Below are 9265 nucleotides of genomic sequence, written 5' to 3' on the forward strand. Positions count from 1 at the left end.
CCTACACTGGAAATCTAAGGGAAACACTCCCTGAGTTCCAAGTGACCTGCTCCAAAGAAGGGAAGAGGGAGTGAGAATGGGTGGAGTCAATTCTTCTTAAAAGTCTCATGAGTTGGACAGTTTTTCCCGACTCAATGGCCAGTCCTCTATGGAGCAGTTTTTCCTGATTCCTGTCATATGGTCCAAGGGACTGACAAGAAGCCTCTGTATGAGCATGAAGCCTGACCACTAGAAGGGCACATGCTCAGCTTCATGGGAAGAACCCTGTTCCAGGAGATCAAAGAGGCTTTCCTGCTTACCTCCATTACAATGAAAAAAGAAAAAAACACCTAGGCATCTAAAGGACTGAATAAGAGAAATTTTCACAATGGACTAGACTAGGCAATACTTTCAAATAGAGAGAATATGAAGGAAAATAATAAGGAGAAATACTAACTTAGACACAAAACTGTAAAACAACAAAATTTTAAAAAATTCTCCAAGGAGCAAGAACGAAAAAAGTCATATTTTAAACAATATCAATCAGAGTTGTTAAAAAAAAAAAAACCAGGAAAAAATATCAAAGGTAGAACAAAACATACAATGGGTTTTAAAAAAAATTTACCCCCAAATTACACATTCTGAAAACATAACCATATTTATTGTATGAAGGCTGAAGAACTTGCTTCAAAGACAAAACCTTAAAGAATTTAGCAACAAAAAATCACAACTAAAGAGATCCCTTCAAAAAGGAGAAAACATAAAGTGCCATAATAAGTGACTAACAATAATAATATACATTAGGCCTGTCATTACTTTTAATCAATATTTAATATAAACATACACACAAAATAAGGTATCTGATCTTGTCTAATAGAAAGCTCGAAATTAGAATTTGGGATAGCAATGTGTACTATAGTGATCAGCACAAAAGGGTGGAAAAACACTAACAAAAATCCATCTCTGCTAGTAAAAAGCATTTAACATTGATGAGAAATGATAGTAACAACAACTTAAAAAAGAGGTAAAGTAGCCAACAACCCCCCAAAGCAAAGCTCTTCTCCCTGGGCTTAAAAAGGTTTCTGGACCTCAGGGAAGCATTAGAACTAAAAGCTTAAAAAGATATAACTGTAACTTACTTTCTTTTCAAGTTCTAATAGTTGAGAGAGTTACTAAAGATTAAGAGAGATTACATTTCCTTGAAAGGATAAGTGACTTATTAATCATCACAGATATATGGCAGAACTGGGACCTGAACTCCAAGTCCTTCTGACACCAAGACTGATCCTCTGTTTATTTGCCATATCATGCTGCCTTTTGTGATTTGAATTAGAGGATTTTAAATGTCATTATCTAGATTTAAATTGTGTGTGTGTGTGTGTGTGTGTGTGTGTGTGTGTGTGTGTGTGTGTGTGTGTGTACTTGGCTCCCCTGGTTCTCTTCCTACCTATCTGAACCTTCTTTCTCAGTTTCCTTTGCTGTATCATCACCCTACACCGTCTATCTCCCAAGGTTTTATCCTGAAACTTTTCTTTCTCCATATTCTCTCCACTGGTGATCTCAGCAACTCTCAGGGGTTCAATTACCATTCTTAGGTAGATGACTCAAAAATCTATATATTCAGTTCTGGTTTCCCTCCTGAACTCCAGTTTTCAACTTCCTTTTGATTAAGAGGTAAATAAAAAAAAAATCAATTTGGCAGCTGTGTGGAGCATGGATTGGAGGGAAGACTCTTGAGACAGGGACACAATATAGCATCTTGGCTTTTGTAATAGTCCAAGTAGGGCAGGGTGGGGAATCTATGGCCTCCAGGCCACATGTGGCCTTCTAGGTCCTCAAGTGTGGCCTTTTGACTGAATCTAAACTTCACAGAACAAGAAGGTTGGATTCAGTTTGAGGACTTGAGGGCCTAGAGGACCACATGTGGCCTCAAGGCTACAGGTTCCCCACCCTTGGCTAGGCCATAGGTGATAAGGGCTTGAACTAGAAGAGTGGTTGCATGAGTGGAAAGAGGGGAAGGTATCCAAGAAATGTTGTAGAGGTAGAAATGACAAGATTTAGCAATGCATTGGTTGTGTGGGGTCAGTGAGAGAAACCAAAGAAACTGACATAAACTAGAGTGACAAGAAGGATGGTGATGCCCTCAATAGTAATAATGAAGTTTGGAAGAGGGGTGAAGGATGGGGGTGGGGTGGGGAGATAATGATTTTTGTCCTAGACTTACTAAGTTTGAGATGACTATTAATGAATGCCAATAAGGAAAAAAATCCGAACCTTGCCAAATATATCTACTGCTTTCATTCAGGAAGAAATAGCTAAGCTTATTGATTACTGGAGATTATTGCTGATGACAATAAGAGAGGTTCCAGGCTCCTAAATCTCAGTGTGTTGTTACTATCAATAAGTTACCACACCAAAGAAGGAGATCAGGTTGGTCTAACAGGATTTCCTTGTTACTAAGCTACACTCATTAGTCAGTGTTCCATTCTGCTGTAAATATTTGCCAGTCAATTGCTGGTGACATTTCTCCTAGGAAGCTTAGTTTAGAAAGCTTAGAAATTACAAGCTTACTACGTACAATATAGAAAAATTAACCCTGAAGTGAAAAAAGGTAAGTATGCATTCCTGGGGTTTTTCTTGATTATAATTTTTTTTTAAATATCTTGTCAATAATAAAAAGAAAACAAGGACAATCAACAAGCACTAACTAGTTTTTACAACATAATAGCATACAATAACGCTGCGTTATACCACTGCTAGTGATAAGACCATATTTAGACCCTTTGGAGGTTTTGGGAGTTAGGGCATCTGAGTCCTAATTCTGCCATCAAGCAAACGGTTTGACTTTGGACAACATTACTATAGGATCATTGTACATTTATAGCTGGAAGGAACCATCTTATCAAATCATTAACCTCTCTGATCGTCCCTTTTTATAGATGAAAAAACTTAGTCTCAAAGATGTGAAATGACTCACCAAGGATTAAATCAATCAATTAACAAGAACTTATTGAATGTTCACTATGTTCCAGGCACTGTGCTAAACAACCATGTTTATGATTGGATTCATGGATATGAAGAAAACGTGGATATTATCTATGCCCTCAAAGAGCTAATATTCTAATGGAGGAGATAATCTATGTGCATATACACATGCATATTTATACATATTTATTTATACACATACATGTGTGTATTATGTGTGAGCATTGTATATGTGTGTGGATGTGTGTACATATATAAACATACATACAATATCCCAAAAGTCATAATGTAATTATAAGTTATTAAAATTTAAAATTATACTCAATCTTTTGGGACCCTGTGTATATATGTATGTATGTAAAATACATTTAGAGTAACTTTATATTTACTTTGTATATGTCTTGCATCTGCCTGGTTTTCATACATATGTAGAAAGAGCCATATAACATATATAAAATGTACATATATTTCTCTTTAAGTGTTTAATAGAATTTGCTTATAAATTCAACTGATTTTGGTGTGGTTTTTTTTTTTGGAGTCTATGGCTTTTTCAACTTATTTTTTGAAAACAGGTTAAGTCTTCTATTTTTCAGTTAATCTTGGCTTTTTATGGTTTTGTAAATATTTATCCATTTTATTTAAGTCCTCAGTTTTACTGGCATATAACTGAGCAAAATATTTTCTAATAATTTCCTTTATTTCTTCTTAATTTCTTGTGAATTAATTTAATATTGGTAATTCCCAGTTTTAACTATTAATTCAATGGGGAGGTTGTTTTCAATTCTTGTCAATTTCTTCCTTGATATTCAAAATTTCTACTTTGGTACTTAACATGATTTTAAAATCTGTCAGTTCCTAGTTATTTTAGTTCCATACCTAAATTCGTTGACCTGATTTTTCTCTTTTTCATTGAGGAAAATATTTAGAGTTATAAATTTCCCCTAAGGACTGCTTTGGCTGCATACCAAAAATTTTGTCATGTTGTCTCATTGTTAGCATTATCCTAAATGAAATTATTTATTGTTCCTGTTATTTGTTTTTTGACCTACCCATTCTTTGGTCTCCAATTAACTTTTAATCCATTTCTTTGACAGAACTTAATTAAATATAATTTTAGTTGTATTGTATTCATTAAAAGTTATTTAATATTTCTGCTTTTTGCATTTTTGTGATATTTAATGCCTTAATACATAGTCAATTTTTGTAAAAGTGCCATGCACACCTGAGAATACATAATCCTTTCTATTACCATTCAATAATCTTTGAAGATCACCTGTGTGCCACTATCTCCAGAGATACCTCCTTACACCATCACCTACTTCCCTTTCAGAGGATGATGCAAGGCCACCTGGATGCTCTTGCCTGACCAGGACTAGGACTGGAAGGAGGATGTGGTGACCTTAGACATGTGGATGAATGGGGACCTCAAGGCCAGCTCCCTAAATTCACAGATGGAGATTTGACCTTGTACCAAAGCAATGCCATCCTGAGGCACCTGGGATGCAAACATGGGCTCTATGGGAAGGATGATAGAGAAGCTGCTCTTTTGGATGTAGCCAATGATGGGGTGGAGGACCTCAGGGCCAAGTACCTTGACCTCATCTATAAAAATTATGAGAAGGGTAAGGACCAGTATGTGAAGGATCTGCCTACCCAGCAGACACCTTTTGAGACCCTGCTGAAGCAGAACCTGGGAGGTGGGGTCTTTATCATGGGGGACAAGATCTCTTTTTTGGATTACAACCTGCTGGACCTGCTGATGATCCATCAGATCCTGGCCCCTGGCTGTCTGAACTCCTTTCCCTTACTGTCCGCCTGTGGAGCTTGGCTCTCCTCTAGGCCCAAGTTCCAGGCCTTCCTAGCCTCACCCCAGCATACTGGTCTCCCCATCAATGGCAATGGTAAACAGTAAGGCCTCAGGCCTGACCCTTGTTTTGCAATAAAGGCTTTCAAACAAACAAAAAATAATCTTTGAAAATCAATCATTTCTAACTCCTCTAAAGTTATTTTCATATTCTTAACTTCTTATTTTATTTTTTAAAATTATATTTATCTAGATCTGAAAGGCATATACTAAGGTCCAGATTAATAGAATAGGAAACAGAGGATTTAAATATTATAGTTTTGCTGTCTCTCCCTGTAACTTATTTAACTTTTCCATAACCATTTGGTGCGTATATATTTAGCATTGGTATTAATTCATTGCATACTACCTTTCAGCAAAAGGCAGCTGCCTTGTTTATCTTATCCTTGCTATTGCACTGTCTGAGATTATAAATCAGTCGATAAACATTCATTAAGTGCCTAGTATTTGTGAGGTACTATTTGAAATGCTAAGGAAACAAAAAAAGGCAAAAAAGTCTTTGCTTTCAATCTACTGGGGGAGATAGCATGTAAACAGAAATGTACAAAGCAACCTATATACAGGATAAATAGGAAATACTTAATGTAGGGAAGGCATAGGAATTAAGAGGAATTGGGGAAGGCTTCCTATAGATAGTGGGATTTTAATTGGGACTTAAAGGAAGCCAGGGAGGTCAGTAGTCAGATCAGAGGAGAGAGAACATTCTAGGCATGGGGGATAGCCAGAGAAGACACCCGAAGCTAAGAGATCGAATGTCCTGTTCATGGAACAGTCAGGAGGCCAAAGTCATTGGATCAAAGAGTACATGTTGGGGAATAACACTGGAAAGGGGGAGGGAACTAGTTTATGAAGGGTTTTGAATGCCAAATGGGGCATTTTATATTTTCTCCTGGAAGCAATAAGAAACCATTGGAGTTTATTGAGTAGGAGATAAATATGATCAGACCTGCACTTTAGGAACATCACTTTAGTGACTGAATGGAGGAGAGACAGGAGTAGGGAGAGACTTGAGGCAGGCAGACCCAACAGCAGGCTATAGGCAGTAGTCTAGGTGTAAAGTGATGAAGGCCTTCACTAGAGTGGAGGCAGTACCAGAGAAGTGAAGGGGGCATATTCAAGAGAGATTTCAAACCTAAAATCAACAGACCTTGGCAACAGATTGGATATTGGGGGAAAGGGGAGATAGTCAGGACTCTTGGATGACTCCTCAGTTGTGAGTCTCAGGGACTGGAAGAATAGCGTTCTTTAAAGTAATAAGGAAGATGGAGGAAGGAGGATTTAGGAGGAGTCTAAGATGACTCAGTGAGATTTTTCCTTTGATATCCTGATCAAGATTTGGTCTGGTGCTTTCTCCTGCTCTTCCATCTTGGCTGGTCCTTATTAATACCTTAGTTGGAGTTAAAATATGTGGTTGGAGGCCAGATTGCAAAGGGTTCAGAAGAAAATGAGAGAAAATGAAGTGGAAGCGCCAAGTATTGACAGCTTTATCAAAGAGTTTAGAAGAGAAAAGGAGGAGAGATTTAGACTACAGCTAGCTGGTATGGTATGATCTAATGAGGGTATTTTTTTTTGAGATGGAGAGATATTACATATTTGCAGGAATCAGGTAAAAACATATAGGTAGAAAGAGAATAAAGATTAGACAGAGGTAGCAAGTGGCAAAGCAAAGATTTGAATGCTGATCAATCAATCAATCAACCAACGAACATTTACTAAGCACCTTCTGTATGTAAGTTGCTAGGAATACAAACACCAAAAAAATGAAACAGTTCCTCCTCATGAGGAAAGCTCTTAATTCCTCTGACTCTAAATAATTGCTTTTCTCACTACACCTTTATGCTTTCCTATGACTTAACCTCTCTGGGACTCAGGCTCCTCATCTATAAAATAAGGGAGTTGGACTAGACGACCTTAAAGGTGCCTTTTATCTTTAAATCTGTGTTCCTGTGCTTTCTCCAGCCCTGTCCAGCTCTGACATTCTACGATTCTAAGTCTGGAACTACCAGAATATCCATTTTAGATTGTGGACACCAGTAAATCATGACAAAAAGTTGATCAAGGCAGCTAACATGATACATTACAGAGTCCAAGATCCAAAAAGATCTCAGTAGTCTAAATCTAGTATAATGAAGGAACTCAATATCTAGAGCCAAGTATGTTACTGGTCTTTAGTCTGGAAGCATCAATGGAAAAGATCAAAGACGATCACGATCTCCTCCATTTAGACATTCAACTAGGATGGGTCATTGAGCCCTCTCTAAAACTAGCATGGCCCCTTTTGCATCTTCAGATCCCTTGTCATCTGAGTTGTATAGCTTTGAAGGAGTTTGAAACTGAAAATAAAGAAGGGACTCTGATAATATGCTCCTGACTGGGAGCCAGGCAAGCAATCAAGACCTGCCCTTACCACATAGTCTGCTTTCACCTGAAGACCCTAAGTTCATGAATGTCCTATGAATAGCTGCTACCCGAGCAAGCAATATCTGAGGTTGACTTTATTAGAAGATGCTTCATTTCAAGGTTTCTGTGTTAGTTCTTGTTTTATTTCTGACTGTATTTCTGGTTTCTGATCAGTCATTACCTTGCTTCGACCTACAATACAACTGTGCTACTTGGTTCCTAAAAACATAGACATCAGTCTGACTCATTACCAGTCTTTGAACCCTAGAACTCTTATGAATTCCCCAAAATGATAACCAATAGTCCTGTAACAATTTAGGCTGCATGTTTTAGAGTTGTAGAATTCTTATTTTTAGTCTAAGGATTTGAATCAACTGACCTTAATTTAAACAATCTTTAAATATTTTTTCTCTACTTTGCTTTTCCCACCCTCTTATTGTTTGTTTTGCATGTTCATGTTTTTAAATTATAACTTGAATTTTTAAAATAAGGATAGAGCTAAAATAACATTTTAAAAATATGCCTTTTGACATTACCTATTATTAATCTTCTTTCCCTAGCTTTTTGCCTAATCTTTCATTCACTAAGCATTTAAATAATATTTTCCTGTTTCTTTTTATACGTTTTAATAGTTGTGCTACAGCAAATATTGTTTCTTTATTAAAAGATTGACTTTATTGTAGCATAAACCTCAACTGAATGGGGTGTTTTACTATAGATTTTAAATAACTGAGTTGTACTACAGATTTGTTGATGGGCACAATCTTTAGTCCCCATAAAGAAGAACACATCATCCTCAGAATCGATTGTTGATGATCCTTTTCTATTCCATGTGTGGCTAATAGGTGACACTGATGACCTGAGAGCAAAACATGAATAACAAGATATAAAATCATTTGCTGATGAGTTGAAATAGTGAGATCGAAAGCAAGACCAAATGAAGGAAAAATGCACTGAAGGAGATAAAAACAGAAGCAAAAACTGTCACTCTGTGTAAGCATTATCTTATTTCCTGCTTTGGTCTTTCTGATCTCAAGTTTATAAGCTTTAACTTGAGTACTCTGTTTTCCTGAGTCATCTATCTTATATTTTGAATATATTTTTTTAAAGAAGCAGTCACACATAATACTTGATAAGTCATCAGGGAATGTTGCCTTCATTTCTGGCTATGAAACATTTCCTCTATGATCCTGAGCAAGTTATTTAAGATACAGGTTTTTCATTCTCTATGTAAAATGGAAAGAATGTCACCTGCATTCTACCTACATGGACACAAATATCTCTGAAGAAACGAATTATCACTCGATCAAAAGGCATTTATTAAGTGTTTTACTATGTGCCAGGCAGTGTGCTGGTACAAATATTATCTTGTTTGATCCTCACAATGGCCCTGTTAAGATAGGTACTATTATTCTCCTCAGCTGAGGGGGTAAGGGACTTGCCCAGGGTCACATAGTTACTGTCCGAGTTCAAATTTGAACTCAGGTCTTCCTGACTGTAGACCAAGCCCTTCATCTTGAATCCCTAGCTGCCTGTTAGCAATATGGTTATTATACCAGTAAGGGTATGGAAGTAAAGCATTCTCTAAATATTTTAAAAGTCTCATGGGCACTGATCAGCTAATGGAAAACATGATTTTCTACAAGATATTAGTGAGAGGGGAGATGTAGAGAAGTAAGGTATGGAACAATTATATCATATGAAAGCCCAGGAAGTGCTACCTGTCTTTTGGGGAGTATGTAGGGTGTAGGGAGAGAGAGAATCTATCTACCTAGGATTCCACCCCTGGAACCACTCTGAGCCATGATAAGTGACCATTTGCATTATCTCCCTAGGAACTATGCCCCCATTTCGTTTCTCACCAATAGCTCCACAAGGTATCCCCAAGTTCAACCACCTCCCCTCCACCACCCTTTATGTGCTGTCAACTCCCATTAAAATTTAAGCTACTTGAGGGCAAGAACTGTCTCGATTGCTTGTATTTGTATCCCCAGAGCTACCTGTTAAATAATAGATGCTTTACTATCTCTTTGTCTG

At 37.2% G+C, this 9265-nt stretch overlaps 1 pseudogene; it reads left to right on the forward strand.

Annotated features, from left to right (window-relative positions):
* Positions 1–4230: 4230 nt before the first annotated feature.
* On the forward strand, positions 4231–4932 carry LOC140524153 (glutathione S-transferase P pseudogene; annotated as a pseudogene).
* Positions 4933–9265: the final 4333 nt, after the last annotated feature.

The sequence above is a fragment of the Notamacropus eugenii genome, chromosome 2, assembly GCF_028372415.1.
Source record: "Notamacropus eugenii isolate mMacEug1 chromosome 2, mMacEug1.pri_v2, whole genome shotgun sequence".
Lineage (NCBI taxonomy): Eukaryota > Metazoa > Chordata > Mammalia > Diprotodontia > Macropodidae > Notamacropus > Notamacropus eugenii.